Source organism: Theropithecus gelada, chromosome X, assembly GCF_003255815.1.
Source record: "Theropithecus gelada isolate Dixy chromosome X, Tgel_1.0, whole genome shotgun sequence".
Lineage (NCBI taxonomy): Eukaryota > Metazoa > Chordata > Mammalia > Primates > Cercopithecidae > Theropithecus > Theropithecus gelada.
In genome coordinates, this window is record NC_037689.1 from 53,549,319 (window position 1) to 53,570,924 (window position 21,606).

Here is a 21,606-nt window from a genome sequence, read left to right on the forward strand (position 1 = left end):
ATAATTGAGCAAACAGAAGCTGGTACCAGAGGCATTCCTTTCTTTTATTTATTGTAATATTTTTCCATAATTTAATGAGAAACATTTCAAAAGGAACGTTTTTATCCTTTCATGTTAAATTAATTTACAATGCTATAAGCTATAATAAAATGAGAGAAACCATCAGCAAAAAGCAAAAGTTAATAAAGACAGATATTCTTAAAGTTTCAAGGACTGAAAAAAGCTCAAATCACAAAGGTATTTGGTTTCTCCTTTTTTGTGGCTTGGTTCAATTTGTCATAATTTGTTCTCAATTATTTTGTACTTACAGCTAGCATAACGTAATATTGATGAAGTAGAAAAGATGCGTTACTGAAAGTAAACATACATAATTAAAATCACCTAAGAAACAACAAAACTTTGCTATGTACTTTAGTAAACTACTCTAAGATTTATACAAAGAAGGCTATGATGTAATTTAACATGTACTGGTATAAACTTCTTTGGGCAAAATATCAAGCAATGATGAATAAAGCAGAAGGAAAGTTCATGTTATTGGAATGGAGTTCTGTTTAAGCATATTATGGACACTCCAATTTGATAGATACTACTCTGATACAGCTTAATAAATTTGTATTCAGCTGCTGAAACACTAACGAGAATTGAGAAGACCTGGGCTCTTGGATCTTTGAAGTCAAGAGATTTCAACTCTTGGAACCTGGTTCTTCATCTTTAACTGATGGAATGGGACAACCTCAAGAAGAGAGTAGTTTCACTTGGAGTGATGGTGCTGGGCTGCTCATGAGGATTCTGAGGTCACAGACAGGTTAAATGCAGTCAAGCACTATAGTACAGTATCAGGTTATTTGCTATCCATAGATTAGACAATAGCAAAAGTCCTTGCAAATTTCAAAGTTCTATGACTCAGTGAGAACATTTATTATTTAGCCAGCAAGTAAGCACATATCCCACTATTCAGCATGTGTCTGTACATATAACATCCTAGCCCTGCTACTCAAAGTGTGCTCCAGAGACTGGCAGTAGCAGCATCACCTGGGACCTACTGAATCAGCATCTCTGGGGTTGGGGTTAAGTAATCTATGTTTTAACAAGCTCTCCAGGCAATTGCTATGCATACTAAGAGAAGCACTGATTCAGAGCATTGTGAGAACATAGAAGATGTTCTAAGCCTTTGCCTCAAGGACTTTAGTTTTGGATAAAATAGATGTAAAATAACTCAGCAGAATCTTTCATAATGAAGTAATATCTGTAGATCACTCATTCATTCAACAAATATTGAGAACCTACTGTTTGTTAGGCATTGCATTAGCGGCTGAGGTTATAATAGTTCTGCTTTGTGAAGCTAAAATCTAGTGAAGTATACCCAAATAAACAAATACATACATTTAAAAAATACGGTATTTAAAAAATGCTATGCATGAAATAATAATGGTGCTACAAAAACAAAGAACAGAAATGGTATTGAGGGGTGGAAAATGATACATTTAACTTTATTTTATTTTACATTTTTAAATAATATGTTAAGATTTCGTTAATTGATAAATCAGCAAATACCAACTGCATGCATGCTCTGCACCCAGATAAGCACCTTGTGGAATATAAGAGTATGCCCTGGAGGAGTTTATAATCAGTTGGAAAGATAAGATTTAATCACCAACTATAATCAGTATGGTGTCCACAGTAGAACACTTTAGATTGGCCCTTTGTTGAAACTCTCCCCTCTCTGCTTCTTAGTTAATAGGTTTTTCTGGTTTTCCAATTTCTGGTTTTCTAATTCACTGTGCAAGACAAATTTTAAAAAGAGAAATCAATGTTGGCTGAAATTAATGCAGAATGTTATATGGAAGAAGAATTCGAGATAGGTCTTGAAGGAGTAGTACAATGTATAAAGGTGAAGATAAATAAGGAAGTCATTTTAAGAATACCACTACTGTTAGTATGAATAATAACTCCAAACAATCGTTTTATTTCAAATAACTGGTACTGTCATGAAAGACGATCTGTTAATACCACATATCAGAAGGGTTTTAGTTCAGTCCCAGACATGATAGACTGTGTTTATGTTTTCTCTCATTACTTTGGCAAACAACTTCTTTTGATTTTAACCTTCCTTTCAATGACTAAGGGGGACTCTGATAAGTAGGTAGAATTGTCAAAGAAGATGAGTCAGCATTTACACATTGACTGCTATAAGCACTATGCAAATGGTTGTTACATAAAATGATTAAAATGAAATTAGAGATACCTACTCGAATATACGTGTGTGTATCTTATCATTTTTTTTTTTATTGAGAGAGAGAGGGTCTCGCTCTGCCACCTAGACTGGAGTACAGTAGCATAGTCACAGCTCACTGCAGCCTTGCAGCCTTGACCTCCCAGACTCAAGCAATCCTCCTGCCTCAGTGACCTGAGTAGCTGGGACTACAGACGTGTTCCACCACATCCAGCTATGTTTTTTAAATTTTTTTGGTAGAGATGGAGTCTTGCTATGGTTCCCAGACTGGTCTTGAACTCCTGGGCTCAAGCGGTTCTCCTGCCTTAGCCTCCCAAATTGCTGGGATTACAGTCGTGAGCCACCTTGCCTGGCTGTGTGTATGTCTTTTAATGTTAAACTTTTACAGTAGAAATACTCACTATTTGCTTTTCAATTGCTTGCTTTGAAGAGCACAATGCTTTACTGAACAGAGATCCAAAACCCACCTAGTTAAACAGGAAATAAGACTAATAAAGACATTTAATGGTCTTATTTAACACCTATAGAATAAAACTGAAAACAATACAGTGGAATAAAGAAAATTCCTTTGTACCAATGTCACTGTGTGATATCGGTACTAAACAAATTGTTTCTCAGGAGCTACAAATCATATTGAGGTGGCCAGAAATTATACTTTACATAATGTGAAATGTAGTATCTGAAATATCTGCAATGAGTTAGGTTTAAGAAAAGAAAACTCTTACCATTGGGGGAAAATAAATCCTTTTAAAAATAGGATTGAACTGTCAATAAAGCTGTTAATAATAAATTCTTATAAAGTTTAACATGAAAGGGTTGTAAAAACAGATGTTATTCAAAAGAAAATCACATCTGATTTTTATTGTTACAGCCTCTCACTGACTTTTGTCTCATTTTCATGGAGGCTTTTAAGTTTTAACAAAATACAAAATTGAAGAGCTTTTTCAAATAAGAGATTTATGGGATGTATAGAAAGATTTTCTTGAGTTATAAAACCCTAATCACCAGATATACTTGGGAAATGATTAAGAAGGTTGAATGGTAAACATTGATTCTAGAAATGTTGTAATTATCATTTTCTCTCTTCTTTTAATTATTAAAAATCTTGCATTTAAGGTCTGAAGTTTGCCAGACTAATCCAGATTTACTAGTGAGAGGCATCCTTGAATTCTCCTTAATCTGTTTAGTCACTTAAAATGTTTAAGACTTTCTAATCAAGAGAAACCTAGAGTCTCGAAGGCATAATGTTCTCTCCCAAACTGATTTAACTTTAGGTTATTTAATTGGAACTCCAAAGAATTAGAAGTGCATTCTATTTCCTTGACATTCTTCACAGCACCTGGTACAGTGTTAAGTACATATTAGATGCTCAATAAATATTTTTGAAGGAGTGAACATTGCTTAAGAGGGAAATAAGAGGAATTACTAAGATAGAAGATAGTTAAATTCCTAAAATTATTTCTTCCCTATTTATGGAGAAGATGTGATTAGAAAGACAATTGTATATAGTTTTAATAAAATCTATTTATTTTGGTTTTGTTTAACGCAATTCAACAAGCTTTTATTGAGTTTGCACTATCTTGACACTGAAATGCTGTAGATATTTTAAAAATTACAGAATCACTCAAGAAGCTTAAAGTTTAGTGGTATGTTAATTTGCAGATGATTTGATTCTGCTTTTAACGTGTTTAAGGACAATGATCTCTGTTCAGTGCCATAATGAAAGTACTATGTGTTCATAATAAACAATTTCTGAATGATCTTATGAACTCATTAGTATGTCTCATGTGGTTTATTGCTTTAAAATCTCATAGTCAACTATGGTCTTTTTTTTTTTTCCTGCACTAGAACGTAGGTCATTGAGCTTAAGTTTATTTCTGATTTCTTTCTTTCTTTTTTTTTTTTTTTTAAGATAGGGTCTCACTTTGTCACCCAGGCTGGAGTGCTGTTACGCCATTATGGCTCACCGCAGCCTCGATTTCCTGGGTTCAGGTGATGCTTCCACCTCAGCCTCCCGAGTAGCTAGGACTACAGGCACATGCCACCATGCGTAGGTTCTCTTTGCATTTTTTGTAGAGATGGGGTTTCACCATGTTGCCCAGGCTGATCTCAAACTCCTGGACTCAAGTGATCTGCCTGCCTCAGCTTCCCAAACCCTTGGGATTACAGGTATGAGCCATCGCACCCCGCCAAGTGTATTTCTATACCTTACAAAGTACCTTACACAGTAACTAACCAGCAAATGGCAGATACTCCAGTCATAGATGAATGGATATGAATCTACTGTTGAATACTAATAGAAATTGTAATGGCATAGTTACATTTCTGAACCAATTCTAGAGGCTATACATTCAAAGGAGGAGTATTATTATTAGGTCCCTAAAATTGTTAGTAAAATAGACCTCTTACCAAATTTATCTGGATTTTTGTATCATGCAAGAAAATATCAATAAACAAGCATGCTAGCTATGGTTTTTTGTTTGTTTGTTTCTTTGTTTGTTTTGTATCCCTCCAGATCCATTTTCCCTTCTTTTCCCACCTTCCAGGGGGCTGACTTGGATTACATCATTGGACTCCTATGCCCTGTGGTTTTCTGTTTGTGTTTGACCAAGGAGAGGACTAGCAAACCACCGCAGAGAAGGGAGAGTCTTGGGTCAGAGTACTGATTTCCCTTCATCTCTTTTTCCCTGAGTATCATTTCAAGGCAAATTTTGTCTTAAGAGAAAGCCACTGCTCCTCCCAAGGCATTAAAATCTGCATGATCTCTCTCTTTTTTTTTCTGGGCTCTGAGAAACCTCTTTCCCCAACAATGGCTTCAGGTCTAGGAGAGGTGACAGTTTTGCTGCTGCTAGTCCTAGGGTCTTGTGCTATCTTGTGAGATTTCTCTACACCCTGCCCAATCCTGAGTATGTAGTGCCTTGTAAATAAAGACTCCTCAACTTAACCTAATTTGAATGTGCCATCTGTTTCTTGTTGGGACTCTGACTGACTGAGATATCAACACAAATACGATCATGAAACAGGACACAAATTCAGCACTTCAAAGAGTTATTGCAGTGCTATGTTAATGGGCATGACAGTTATCAGTAAACTGTAAGTGCCATACCGATGTTGATTGCTATCATTTAGCACAAACTATGAAAAGTTCAGACTATGTCTATACACAGGTGTCCCAACACAAAACCAGTTGACATGGTCTAACTTGATACAGGATTGATGTGGCTGTACTGTAACAGTTGTGCAATCATCATGTTGTGAATGTTTTTAATATATTAACAGCATATTATATTGATACATATGTAATCACAGTGTTATCAGATTTATCCAGTGTTAATATGGCTGATCATAGACAAGGTCTCAATATTCCATTATCCGCCAGTCTGTTCCAGATCATACGCCACTTGTACACGTTCCTGGTTTGGAATCATAAGAGACTAGCTCTGTGAAGAGACAGGAAGCATAACCTTTTTTCTGAGTTACAAGTATAAAGTCAGCCCTGCATTCTTTCACCCTGATTGGGGCTGAGCTATAGTTACAGATCTCCTTTGTCTCTTCAAACTTAGGGGAGCTTGAAGGAAATTTTCTGTAAGAATTTATGCTTTTATGAAAAACAATGATACTGAGACACAGAATGTATGCTATGAAAAAATAAATACTTTTAGGGTAAAAAAGGAAAAAGGTGGTATTAAAATAAATTTTCCCAAATATTGCTTCTTATATAATATTTTGTTAGTGACATCTACACAACAACCATATTTTGGGAAGCAATTAACCACCTCACATAGACAAAAATCACATCGGTTTCGTGCTATTTGGGCTGGCAGTACCTTATAAAAAGAAAAAAGCATCATAGCACTGTATTACGATACTTTAGAGGATGTTTTTCCTATAAAAATCTTCAAATGAGCTGCCAATGGACCCAAACAGGCGTATTTTAATATACTCTAGGACCATATACAATAAAAGGTACTACACGATTTTATAGAAATGGCTTCCGTTGCCTCAGATGAGGTTTATACATAAACTTTTTAACTTTTAGTGCTGCTTGTTTCACTTCTGGTGGCATCTTTTTACAACAATGCCCTGCCAGGCAGTTAATACTACTTCACAAAGGAAGACTCCACTCCTTGACCTTCACATTCATGACCCATAATGCAACGTGCTTCCATAATCTCTATCATTTCCAGGTATCACCCTTCCTTGGAAATGCTGACAAGTGTTTTGCTTATTTGTTCTTGTTTTGTCTGAGGTCAATTCACTGGCTCCTTTTTCCAGTTTTTTTCTTAAACACCTTTAAAGCTTCTAATACATCTGCTAGCCAAAACAGTCATTTTCATTACGTGCTTGTGGCTGGTCAAAAAGAACAGTTGTATAATTTTTGTTTTCTTGCCCAGACCACAAATAGGTTATAAAAAGTACATGGCCCTTACATTTTGGCTGTGCCTTTAAAATTTAGTTCAAAAGCCAACATTAATAGTCAGATGGAATGACTGTCACATGGAAGAGCTACCAAGCAGATAATAAGTTTAGAACTCTTAATTGAAAATTAACATATATACATTTGTATTCCCAAATTGAAGAAAATGGCTGTCTTGGCCACTACTATAGTAAGATGCTGCCTATTTCACATGCTGAATCTGGAAGGGGGAGCAATTCAGTCCTATCTGATGGATGTTCCTAAGCTTTAATATAACTTCAAAGATTAGGGTAGGAAATTCTGTCATAGTCAGAGAGATCCTACTTTCTTTTCCTTGGGTTGCAAAGTTAGTAAATACTAGTCAGCTTTCCATTTTAACTAATTGCCGAGCTTGTCTCCAATAGAAGATTGAATTATTGGCCTCAATCCTTTCACATCCCTAGTAGTATTACACTTTCACACTCCTGGCATGGCCTCATATAGGTGGAAAGTATTTTCCTACACCTTGACTTTGGGCTTGGTCACAAGACGTGTTTTGTCTAATGGGATATAAACAAATGTGACAAGAGGAGAGATTTTGAAAAGTGTTGTTTGTGCTTGTCATTGCCTTGTGCTACTCTGTCATACCCCGAGTAGCTGATGTCCCTTCAGCTTGAGTCTCAGAAGAAAATATGTGGTATAGACCCTAACGGAACTGATGGTCTAGAGATAAGCACACCTAAACCATTTCCAGCCATGACTGGCTAAACCCTACCAAACTGCAGACCCATGAATAAATCAATATTGTTGTTATTAGCCACTGAATTAAAATTTTTTGGTTGTTTATTATGCAGCAAAATGGACTGATATGAACTGAAATGTGGTTTATAATCAATACAATCCAGTAGAGTTCTACTAAATATATGTCTATCAAGCAGAAGAAAAAAACAGATGATTAGAAAGTTGTCAAATTCTTCTAACAAAGTTCATATACATACCAGGTACCAGAATGAGTTATCAATAATTGGCTAGGGGTAAGGGTTAGAAATAAAAAAAATCAGGTTGAGCTCACTGGGTCGTATTTCCAGGTTTTCAAGCAGACTGTTCTGGTTTGCAATATTTGAAAAGAGTCTGCTGTGATATGCTAATGACTGTGGATTCTGTGGTCTTTGGAAGAATTCCAAAATGCTAAGCTCAAGTTTAAAACAAAATTGGATTCTCAGATATCCTTCTTGTTCAGAAAGGATTTAAGTCCTTTTGTACAGAAAGGAACAAACAAGTGATAAGGTACCTTTTGGCATTTCTATTACCTATGGTTCCAGAGTGGTAAAACTGGATCTCTCTTGTTTTCAGTCATATCTACGGGTTCCTTCCTATGGATGATCCTTCCCTCCTGGTGGCTTCTGTTTACAACAATGCCATGCCAAGCTGTTAACACTACCTCGTAAAGGAAGACTCCACTCCTTGACCTTCACATTCATGACCCATAGTGAAATGTGCTTCCACAATCTCTATCATTTCCAGATATCACCCTTCCTGGGAAATGCTGACAAGTATGGAGTGTGCTAAAGGGTGGAGGCTATGTTTCACCTCCTGCCACCAACAGCTTATTTGAGGAGAGTTTAAGAAAGAAGATTTTACCAGAAAAGTTTCAATTTCATGTGCCTCTTTATATGCTTTTTCTGCTTCTTATGTAGTCTCCAAATCTGAATGACAGCTTTCCTAACTAGTAACCTGGGAGGAATATAGGAGACCAAGTGAAGAAGCTATGAAATAATTTCTTAACGTCAACATTATTGAAACACAGTAATTCATTGTTTTACATTGGAGGCTAAATAGAATGATATGTTTTTAAATGGCTATCTCCATGGGCTTATTTTTTTTTTCATCTGATAAGAGGATTCAATGTTTCCAAGATTTTGTTTTCAACTCTGTGATTTTATGGTCTCTGGATACCGTAGTTCCAAGCTTCAACAGAAGAGCACATCTAATTAAAGTTCAAGACAGCGCCAGAAGATTAGCAGCTACAGTCATATTTAAATGAGCAAGTCCAGTGAAAGCATTTTTCCCCTTTGTCTAAGGAGTCACCTCAATAGGATGGAAGATGCACGTTCTATACAGTCTTATGACCAACCTGTTCCTCAGCATATTTTTCCTTTAAGTACCAAACAGGTATATGAATTTAGAATATAAAAAGAGGGTTGTGATAAGTTGGTATTTTTTTGTCCAAAGTTTAAATATTTGAATAGTTCACCAGTTATAGCTTTAAATAGTGGGAAATAATGCAACTAGAAAAACCATACAGGGAAAAAGAATGAGTTGAAAATTCTCAGCTCTGTGGTTACCAGCAAATTTGGTTCCTGTCAGCCGCCAGTGACTGTAGGTGGTGCTTACAGGTATTCATTAACAAAAGCTGCATTTTAGGGGATTTCCAGCATTTTGCTTTGGAGGAAATCATTTATGTCAGAAGATTAAAACTGCTGTTTTTAATTGCTTAATTGAATATATATTGAGGTTAAGGTTAGTGAAAATGGTAGAGCAGAATGAATACTTTGCTTATTACAGTCAAGAAATGTTACTCAGAAATGAGAAAATGTACAACTCCCACCAGCCATAAATAAGGAAGTGGTTAGAATGTCGCCCTCAGCCAAGGGCCCTAAGTCCCTTTGTGTAGGTTTGGAAAAATTTATGCCTGTCTAGCAGCTTGTAGCTGCGGGGAAGAGTTGGCTGACCAAACTTTGATTCTTTCTCTGACCATGTTCTGCTAGCCTTATGTCCTTCAGTAAGTGACAGTTTCCATAAAAAACAATGAGGTTGCTGTATACTCCATCATTCCCAGTACTTTGAGATCTTAACAAGATCACATAACCATCTGAACTTGAAGACACAGACTGAATTCAAAGAATTCAGACTAAGACATGTGCTGATAACCTAAGAAAAATTATTGCTAGACTCCTAAAATAAATGCTATGAGAAAGAGGCCACATTCACACATATTTTTAGCTTGAAAATGTCTATCTGTATCAATTGTTTAAAAAAAACCTTCTTTTTTTGATAAATGAGAAAGCATAATAAATTCAATTTTATTTGTAGGACATGAATGGATGATAATTTGTGGGCACAAAAAAGAATAATTTGCTAAGCTTTAGTAGCAGTGTAATACATTAAAATGCCTGTATCTCTTGCTCTAAATCAATCAATTTTAAATATATGTATGAATTCAATGTGTCAACTGAGATCTTAAAATGAGCAATGAATGTGGTAATACCAGGTACAGATAATTTATGTATTCTAATATTATTTAGAAAAGCATGCCATAAGTTGATCTTAGCTAAAACCACCATAATTGGGAAACAAATACTTGAAAAGAGATTAGGTATTCTACTAGTTGAATGAAGCAGTGAAAAGTAGATTTTGGTGTCGTGGTTTTATGAAAAAGAAACATCAGAAAATAAAGTTTTAAATCATTTCCATTAAACAAAAACAAAAAACAGAGTTTTTGATACGGTTTGGATGTGTCCCCACCCCACAATCTCATCTTAAATTGAATCCCCATCATCCCCATAATCCCCACATGTCAAGGGAGAGACCAGGTGGAGGTAATGGAATCATGCGAGCAGTTTCCCCCATGCTGTTCTCATGATAGTGGGTGAGTTCTCATGAGATCTGATGGTTTTATAAGGGGCTCTTCCTACTTCACTGGGCACTTCTCCTTCCTGTGGCCTTGTGAAGAAGATGCTTGCCTCCCCTTCACCTTCCACCATGATTATAAGTTTCCTGAGGCTTACTTACCCAGCCATGTGGAACTGTGAGTCAATTAAACCTCTTTCTTTAGAAATTACCCAGTCTCAGACAGTTCTTTATAGCAGTATGAAAATGGACTAATACAGTAGCTTTGTTTAAGCAACATAAAGTACTGAAATGAATATTCAGATATAAATGATATAAGTGGATAAACTGATCTTATGAAATGGGGTTCTGTTATATTTTTTGGTTACAATAACACACAATGTACAATGTTATTGATTACTGAGTTAGCTAAGAGGACTTCTCTTGTTATGATATTATATAATATCACAACACGGTTGCTTTAGTTATAAAATAAAGTAACACATACATCCTATCTGAGATTAAGAGACCAATGGTGAATATGTTCCTCTTCATGGGATCACTGAACTAAAACCCATGACTTTTATTTATTTTACAAAAATTTCTCGTTAATAATCTAAGGATTTGGCTTTTTGTTTTCTCACCATACCAAGGTATATATTGATTGGAAGTATTCTGAAACTGTTACATAAAACAAAACAGCTTTTGACTTTTTTGTATCAGTTGTTTGTTTGAAAGTGGTTCTTCAAGTGGGAACATGCTGTCTTCCATTTTAAATTGCAATCTTACAGGTCTGTAGTTTTCTTTTCATGGGGACAAAATTATTTTTAAGAACTCTGGTATATAAATCTCTGGAAGAGAGCATTCAGAAATAAATTCCGATCAACAGATTGCATACATTTCTCAATCAGCTGTGCAGACTGAGCATTTTCACGGCTCCAGTCATTTTATAAAGATGATTCAGAATTAATCAGTCCTACTGCTACTTTTATTATTTATATATTCACAGTATTGACAGATTTCATTTTCTTCCCACTCTTTACTCCTCCTCTAGAGGAATAACACTCACGATGCGGTGCGGGCAGCAGCAAGACATATCATCTGACTTTCTTTCTTTAAGGCATCACTCAACTAATCCCGAGAACCTATGAACAATAATGTTGGATACGCAGATTCACATCAAACTTCTTTTTCTCCAGAATATGAAGTCCACTAATTCTTTAGACCTCAGTAGAGGTATGTGAATCATATGGTAATAACAACGACTAGAATGACACCTAAATAGTTATGGCTGCAACTGCTATAGGTACCGGAACAACATTCCTCTAGCAACAATGACATCAAGAAGCCTTGCAGAGAACCAATCTCCCAGAATTTTGAGCAATCAAACTCCTTGTGACATTTTAGAATGCACTGCATCTTCCCTTAGGGTTTCTAAAAACTACAACTACACCTAACTCACCTAGCAACAGCCTATGCCACTAATTCATTTTAAATATATATTAGTAGTAGTCTTTTCAAATGTCTCTTTGAATTGACTTGGCCGTGTCTCTTGAAAGGCTCAAATTTGATTAGGCCAAAATGCAGAGGAAATTAATGCTACTCTCTTGTGCCATTTCCCCAAATTCAGAAATGTAAAGAAATACCAATTTCAAATACAGACAAGTCTAATGTTAAATGAAGTCTGAATATATAAAAAGATTGTCGTCAAGAGAAATCCATTGCCTGGTTTTCTTCAGCTGACATCTATTTTTGTGTAGACAGTATGACTTAGATTCAGGAACTAAACATGAAGAAATTCTGAATAATCCAATTATTCAAAAGGCATGCAAAAACTATTATTTAAAAAATCTCTTTACACAGTATTTTTGTTTTGAGTACTATAGCTTTGTAAACATTTAATTATCTGGCTTTATGAGTTTCGTTTTAATGACTGTGCCAACAAATGATAACAATAAATCCATGCCAATTTTGGAAGTATTTCTAATATTATATAACAAATTGGAAAGGAATTTTGTACATGATTATCTCTACGAAGGCAAACCACAAGAGTAATTAACAGAGCTATGATTCCATATCATCACAAGGGTTAAGCCAGAAGTCCATGTTCACTATTTTCATACATCTTACAAAACCAAATATCAGTTCATTTCTCCTGGAAATTCATGAAGGATTAAAACAAAACACATTATTAGGCAATATTTTGATATAAGGAGTGGGTAGCTAATATTTTTTCCAAAATTTAGTAGAGAAGTGTGTGTATCATCTCAAGATTGGCAGTAACAAATGTTACTTACAAAAAAAGAGCAGAAATAAACAGTGTGTTTATAATGTATAAATAAAATACAATGACATCACTAGACAAGGAAACATCTACTTTTTGGAAATTTGTTTAGGGCAGTGAACCATTAAAAATAAAAAGGCTTTATATTTTTATTACACAGATGGCTAATATTATTTATTTTCAATGTGAATTTAGGAAAAACCAAAGTATATTTACTATTTCAATTAGCTATGGTCACAGTAATGTAGAATAAAGCTCAATGGCTTTATGCAACAAACATTTCTTCTCCTGGATGTGAATGGCTAGTGCAGCCCTGCTGTTCGTGTCTTTTATCCTTTTCCTGAGACCAGCAGCCTAGATGGATGTGTTCTCAGAATGATAGCAGAATCACAAACAGGAATATATAGGTCTCTTAAGGCCTAGGCTGAAAACTAACACCTCTCACTTCTGCTCATTTACCATTTGCTAAAGCCAATCACATGGCCAAGCCCTAAGACTCAGGGTTGGGAAGTATATTCCACTCATAAGGAGGCATTGTTAAGGTTGTGAATGCAGAAAGTGGAGAAGAAATGGGATTAATCATTAAATCTACTACAGCTACATAACAGTTTATTTAAAGCAGATGATATATTATGGAACGTGACAATGATGTGTACTTATGTCTTTGACTGAATTCTTCAGGGTGTAATTTTTGCCACAATATTTACCTGTGCTAGATGATTGTTCTGTATTTTTAATTTTTATTGTTATCAGTGATTAACCTGCTGCTAAATTTAAGAAATAGAGAATCCTACTTTTTTTTTTTCTCCAGATTCTTGTATAACGAATTAAAAGACATATTTTACTGGAGGCAATCCTTTAACAGTGGATGTGAGTATAGGCAGACAGATGCAATGTCTAGTCTAAGGAGCAGAGCATGCCATCTGAGTCACGAGTCTGGTCTTACTCAACTCTGGAGTTACTTTTTTGAAGAGCATATACTACATGGGAATTATAAGACAACACTGCCCCTAAGGAGTTTGGGAAAATTATTTTCTTTTCCAATATAATATACAAGAAAATATTTCACATCATGAGATTTAGTCATTTCCTGTAAGACAACCAGAGCAAAAAGTCTTGTCAGTCAGATATACCACGTAAGCAAACTACTCTCTCATCACCTGTGCATGCGTGTGTGTGTGTGTGTGTATACATTCTGTTTCCAATTACAACTTATTTTTCTCATCTCGTCTTTCAAATTCTTGTTTTTCTGGTGGTGTTCCATTTTTGTAAATAGAAAAGTAAAAGAAGAGTGTGCTTAAAAACCTGCTCAGAGGGTGAATTTCAAATTGGCGTCTCTATTAGAGGACTAATTTGCTTTCTATGTGCAATCTTGGCGTGATCACTGTTGCATATGTTATTGGATTTCAACTCCTCTGCCCCTACCTAAACTCATTTTGAGATTCTCACATGGTAGGTCGATAGCCTGAGTTTTACGGAGCTCAAATGCTGACCTGACTTCTGTCAGACTTCTGGTGTCATATTTGGTGAAGCACCAGGAGAATATTCTACCGTATTTCTCTTTCCTTTGTTTCACTAGGCCAGAGTAGTCCTCTCTCCCTTGGCTTATCAGACTTTACACACTAGCAAAGGATATGATTGGCATTTTTCTCTTGCTTTTTCCTCTCTATCTCTCTCACTTTTTCCCTCTCCTTCCCATTCTCCCTCTGTTCTTCCCATTCTCCCTCTCTCCTTCCTATCCTCCCTCTCTCCTTCACACTCCTCTTCTCCTCTATCTCTCTAAAATCAACTAATTATTTTCCATTTTAATCACATCCATAAGTCAATATATTTTATGGGCAAAGAAATACATATTCAAGAAAAAAGTTCAAATAAGTAAACAACAAAAACCTGTTTCAGAATAAAATCATCTTCTTTGCTAGAACTAACCAAGGATGACAAACTTTATTACCTGAGCCTACATATAAAAGAATACTGAACACAATATTACAGATGCAAATTTGTGTCTTCAAGACACAAATTTGACTAGAAAGTTACTAATCAATTTGTAAAACATACCAGAAGGAGGTGTGCCTTTTACAGGATACTTAGATAATCTATTCACCGTCAGTCAGGGGTCGGTAATAAATCTCTGACTACTGTTCTGTACTTTTTATCTTACATACAGTTTCAGACAGAATCTATTTCAGTACAGTAAACACACATACACATTCCAAATCAAATCAAAACAAAACCTTTTTTCCTTCTCTTGATTAACTTTACTTTTGAGAAATTGATTATAACGAAGACACGTTTAACAAAATGCATTTTATGATAAAGAGAAGATTCCCTAAATCAAGACTGAGACATAATTGTGAAAAATTCAGCCAGTATTAATTGGATTAAGTTATGGGATTCAACCTGAAAAAAGAAATTTTTATTCTGATATTGTAATTTGGTTGTTAGGCTAAGATATAATTTAATGTCATGAGCCATTAGAGTATAACATCATAGTAGTGATCACGGCTCCGATGGAGGCATGGACAGTTTTTATGCAAAGGGAAAAACATGAAAATGGTAATGGAAGCCTTTAGGTACCATCTGGCTTAGACTTTTCCTTTTGTATCTTCAAAACAGTGGGAAGAATACACGATACTATTCTTGATTGGCTAGCCATTGCAGATGGGGATACCAAATGAAAAAAATGCTCCAATACAAGCAGGAAGTATTATTTTCTTCATTTCTTTCTCCTGCAAAAGCACAGAGACTCTATCTTGCAGAATCTTTTTTTTTTTTTTTCTTTCAAATTTCAGAGCTGAAAGGGCCATAAGCAAAGCATCTGGTCTAGTGGTTCTCAAATTTAAGTGGGCACAAGAACTACCTAGGGGCTCTTTAAATATGCAGATTCCATGACCCAGCCCCAGAGAGCTTCTGACATAATGCATTTTTAATAAAGTTTCCAAGTAAAGATGGTGTCTGTAGTATGTAAACCTGGAGAAACATATCTTTTGCCTAGATCCATCATTTTTCAGAAGATCAACCTGAGATCTCCAACAGCACTGACTTCCCCAGGATCACAGAGGCTAGTGGTTAGGAACAGGACCCTAACTTCTTGACTTAAAATAAGATATTTTTGCACACTCTAAATACCTTAGTACTTCTATTAAAAAAATATTTCAGAGTCTGTTAGCTGAAGAAGCTGAGCCTTTTTAAGGATACTTAAAAGCACATAGGCTTTTCCCCATTTTTGTATTGTGGCAAAATACACATAACATAAAATTGTACATTTTAACCATTTCTTTTTGAGTTGGGATCTTGACCATGCTGGGGTGCAGTGTCATTCACTGCTTCCCTCAGTTCCTCGGTTCAAGGAACTCTCCTGCCTCAGCCTCCAGAGTATCTGGGACTACAAGCATGAGCTACCACGCCCAGCTAATTTTTGAATTCTTTGTAGAGATGGGGCCTTGCCATGTTGCCGAGGCTTGTCTTGAACTTCTGATCTCAAGTGATCCTCCTACTTTAGCCTCCCACAGTTCTGGGATTACAGAAGTGACCCACAATGCCTGGCCATTTAGCTACTAAAAGTTTTTTTTATGGGTACATAGTAGGCGCATATATTTATGGGGTACATGAGATATTTTGATATAGGCATACAGTGTGTAATAATCATATCAGGATAAATGGGGTACCACCATCTTGACCATTTTTAAGTATATGGTTGAGTACTATTAAGTACATTAATGTTATTGTTGAACCATCACCACTATCCATCTCTAGAATGTTTTCATCATCCCAAACTAAAATTCAGGTACTCATTAAACAATAAGCCCTCATTCTCTTCTTCCTCCAGCTCCTGGTAACCTCCTTCAACTTTATGTCTATATAAATTCGACTGTTGTAGGTAGCTCATACAAGTGGAACCATACAACATTTTTCATTTTGTGTCTGGTTTACTTCACTTAGCATAATGCCTCTAAGATTCACCCATATTAACTCATCTTTTGATTTGCTGAATTCTTTTAACTTCTTGCTCAAGATGATGTTCTGGCTCTTTAAGAAATTAATTTCTATCGTTTGTCCAACTTCAATAGATAGCTGCTAAATGAGAGAAAGAATTCAGAAAGGGCATTCCTGGGTGAATGAAATAGATAGAGCCTGGAGGCCGGCATAGTGATGTGAAATGCATTTTCTACCTAGTTGAAAGTCACTTGAAAAGAAAAAGAAATAGGAAATAAGAGAGAGAGGAGAAGAGAAGAGAGATGAATTAAACTGAGAAATCTAAGACTTTCTTAAGGTTGCGTTGTGCCCAGATTAGTAGAGCTATGCAAATGAGGTTATTAACAGGTATAGTCGAAATATTAATTGGTACAAACTGGTATACATGGAACCTGATATTATTAAAATACCTTGGGGGCAAACTATAGACAAAGAAAAGCAAATAAAGAAGTGAAATAAAGAAGTAAGCATCTATGTTGCTATTCGAGAGATATTTATTGTGCTTAAGATTTAATTTTAATTTATATAGTTTCTGTCATGAGCATTTTGCAGCTTTTAAGTGAGAAGGGAAGTTATTTAATTTACGTTTGATTGTAGAAAAAAGTTTAAAGTTTTTAAAAACATCAGTATACTGGTATATCTCCAATTGTACATTTAGAGGCAAGGCCTGGTAATACTTTCGAGAAGAGGTAGGGCTTTGGCCAAGAGTTGAATTTTCCAGGTAGACAAGGAGAGAAAGGGTATTCTGAGCAAAGATAACTTCTCTTGTCTGGGATTATGCCTACTTGTTGTTTAGTATTCTTTCAGCTCAGTGTCATTTGTAAGAAATTTTGTATGGCAGCTTTAAATCAATGACATCAAAACTTTTTGATACTTTTCCGTGGAAAGGTGGAGTTTATGTCCCATCCCCTTGAATCAGATCCCTGTCGCTGATTGACAAATAGAATATGGGAGAAGCAAAACTATTCTTGTTTTTAGGGCAGGCTTTGAGAAGCTTGCAGCTTTAATTTCTTGTCCCTTGGGATAATTGCTCTTGGGACCCAACTCTTACACTGTGAAAAAGCCCAAACTGCTCCATGGAGAGGCCCACAAGAAGAAAAACTGACAGCCAGCACCTATTTGCCAGGCATGTGAGTGGGCCCTCTTGGAAGTGAATCCTCCAGCATCAGGCAATCTACCCCAATTGATATCAAGTGAAATGGAGATAAGCAAGCCCCATTGAGACTTGACCAAATTGTAGACTCATGAGCAAAACAAGTGATTTTTACTGAAGTCATGAAGTTTTGGGCTGGTTTGTTATATAGCAGAAGTTAACTAGAATACCTTCTCTGATCTTCCTCATAAGGTATGCAGAAGGTGCCCTTTCTCTTGGATGACTAAAGGACTTTGTACTCTCCTTTATTATAATATAGTCCTTCCTTCCTTGGCTAGGCCTCTCTATCCTCCCATCTCAAGCCCCAGCACTATTAATTCCTCTTTTGGGGCAGTTCCATATCTTATCAACTTTTGTATTTTCATGCCTCTTTACTGTTCTGTAGAAGATCCCACTTCTTAATAGTTCCTCTTAAAAGTCACATTCAGGAATCCATTCAAAAAGTACATTTTTCCACTATGTGTATACATTGCATGAATTTCAAAATTTCTTTCGGGTCATAGATGAAAGATGAATTTAGGGTTGTCTAATCAATCCAATGGTTGCTTCCAAATAAAAACACTTGTTTTCCACTCCAAAAGAGAATCAACAGTTTACCATATACCAGGTGAAAAAGCTACCTCTACTCATTGCACTTTTGAAAACCGCAATGCACAACCATTTTCCAAATATTTGTAAAACTACTGTAAAAACAAAAAATAGGATTTATGGAGTAAATCATGGGAAGAATGCCTGGTCAAGTGGTTCATAAACATCCAGGTCTCATTCTATTTGGGGTCATAGCCTTGAATTTAATCCAATACTGAATTGTTGAACTGGGAGCAAAGGATTGAGGTGAAATGTGGTTGGCTCCTGAGAGCAAGTGCAATGCTGCTTCCTGCAGAGAATAACTTTCTTTGTAACTCCCAGAGAATAACATATTTTCAAAGGTGTTGGAAGTGAATAGATATTAGAGAGGAAAAACTAAAACCTTTAGAGAACGGAAAGGTCATATTTATATGACTCAGATCATTATAAGTTATTACAATGCTAATATTGAATAGTCAATAGTCAACACGCTAACAGACCTCTCAAGGACAACCACAGACTCAGGAGCAAACAAAAGTAATTTGTTGCTTTCTCGCTATCAAGAAATAGACATTCTTCCATCTACACTAATATGATCTCCAGTGGGAAATGATTTATGTCTCTTACATTCATGAAACTCTCTCTCATAACCAAGCATAATGACTTCTTTTACCTCTACAGAGAATGGCTGATTTATGCACAGACCTTTGTGCAATAACTTTTCTTTAAAGATTGATGCTGTTAAACATGAAAAAAATGTGAACTTTCTGACATTTTATTTTAATGTAATTTAGAAAACCATGTAAGCTGCAAATGGACCTCATGTGGAATGAAAATCACATGCTGATAACCTAAATTATTTTCAATACCATTAATCTTTGACTAATACCTGGAATGTTTTATTATTAGAATTATGAAAGGCACAAGAGAGACACTAATGTAGTTCATCTTAAAAATAATTTAAAGGACTTAAGATTCTTTTTTTATCCCCTCAATTTACACTTTGAGAATTTTCCAATAGGATGGGTAGTGATTGTTACCTATCACATAGAGGAATATCATTTTTTTGGTCTGGAAAGTCTGCTCACAAAGACCAATAACTCTAAAAAATTATTCAAGGTTAGAGGAAGGGAGGAGGAGAAAGTGACACAAAATTTTTTGACATTTTTCTATGGTCAAACTTTTCTTGACCTTTTCAATTCTTGTTTGGAGAAGAAGTTCTGAAATTATGCGGATCTTGTCTAGGTTCTAATGGAGATCAAAGAAAGTTGGCAAACAGTCCCAACCTTCTCAATGTTTTCAGTGCCACTGCCCCATGGTATGCATTTAAAACAACTTTATTAATTTTATCAACGTATCTATCAGTCATTGGTGTGATTTCCTATGTTACTCAGGATGTTTGGGAAAAAGAAACTCCTTTTACCAAACTGTGTTTCAGGCAATCTCAACTTTGGTGTCTGATTGAAAGAGAAGGGACAAGTCAACGTATTTTCCCAAGGAGGTCATTATGAAAGACAAAATATCTCTCTTACAATTTTCAGTATAATATGTTTGTTATCATGAATGAGGGTATTAAGCCTTGTTTATATCCCAAGACTTTAAGCAGCTTTTCCAAAATGAGTCAATATTAACATTTAAGAACTACGATTTATGGAAGATTAACAATTGAAGCTTTCTTTAAACAAAATGGATTTTCAACACTCACAGTAACCAATATTTCAAGCATAGTTTCATTAATACGTCTATTTCTTTTTAAGTAGTTTCTCATATAAATCAAATGAGAATTTTGCTCTCAGGGTGATAGTGAAATAAATAATACCAAAGTTTATTTGTACATATTGACATAAAATTACATACTATATGTATGCGTAAAAATAAGCCTGAAAATAGTAATAACATAATATTAGCTATGTTTATTGGGTGCTTACCATGTGCCAGAAACTGTTTCATGCACTTCAATACATTAATTCACATCACCCTCACAACAACCTGAAGAGGTAGCTGTCATTACTTTTGATTTATGCTCCATAATCTGAGAGCAATTAAGAAATGCATCTATGGTCAGTAAGCACCAGAATCACGATTTAAACTCAGGCAGTCGGGCTTCAAAGTTCACACTATGAAACACTATCCACCCCAGCCTCTCTCTAATACAATGTCAGAAGAACTAAACATCATTTAAAGTGCAGAGAAATGCCTATAGGAATTGAGATGGAGACAAGATGTCTTCCAGCTTGGGGGCTCAGGGAACAAGGGAAGATTCGAAAATGGCTTTCCTTGAAAAGTAGGCAATATTTGGGTAAGCTTAGATGAAGTAAAGGAATCTCAAGACAAAAACCAAGATCATTGAAAGACACAGAAGTAAGCTGGCTAGCTGTTCATTTTAGTAGGAGTTGAAGGTGCATTGAGAGGTAAAATAAGAAATAAGATTGGAAACGAGACTCGGGGCAATTGTGGAGAGCCAGGTGAAGGAGTCTGTAGAATATTCTGAAGGCCTTTGAAGTCATAAAAAGTGTTTGAAGAGGGGAGTCGTATATTACTTTCATTCACTGACAAATATTTATTGAACACCTTTCATGTGACACACTGTCTTGGACAATGGATATATACAAGTGAATAAAGTAGATGAAATCTTTGCTCTCATGGAATTTGCACTGTAGTTACAACCTAAGCTATGTTTTAGGAAGCTTAATTTAAATGGAAATCTGCAAGTTGGATTGGAGTCATTGGTGGGAAGGAATGAGAGGAGGAGGGTAAAAGATAGTAAGAGTGTGAATGAGAGTGGCGGTAAGGTGGCTAGCAAGAAAGGAATGGGCATAAAGAATTAGGGAGGCAAAATCTACAGATCTTAAAAATGAACTCGAAAGTGAGGTAAGTAGGAGATTTAGAAACTACTATATGATCTGAACTCTCTGACTGAGAAGATGGTACTGTGATGAATAGCAGGATAGGAAATAAGCCTTGGTATAAAAAATGGCCTATTTGGGTCATATTGAATTTATGTCATTTGTGAGACATTTGAGTAAGAAATGTCCTACATACAGTAAGAAATGTGGGACAGATATTGGAAAGGAATAAAAATGTTCAAATCATTGGATTAAAGGAGATGGAGAAAAGACTGTTTCTAGTATAATAACTAACATATATCTGACAATAACTATTGACTAAATATCAAATGAAGATAATGACATTAATGAAATCAGAAAAGAATGCATAGAATAGATACTGTGGGCTTGGTGCAGTGGCTCACTCCTGTAATCTCAGCATTTTGGGAGGCCAGGGCGGGCGAATCACCTGAGGTCAGGAGTTTGCGACCAGCCTGGCCAACATGGTGAAACCCCGTCTCTACTGAAAATACAAAAATTAGCTGGGTGTGGTGACACATGCCT

The 21,606-nt window shown here is 35.7% G+C and overlaps 1 protein-coding gene across 1 annotated transcript in view; it reads right to left on the bottom strand.

Annotated features, from left to right (window-relative positions):
* DMD (dystrophin) overlaps window positions 1-21,606 on the bottom strand; it is a 2,044,437-nt gene that overhangs the window by 467,177 nt on the left and 1,555,654 nt on the right. The gene's annotated exons all lie outside the window — the stretch shown is intronic.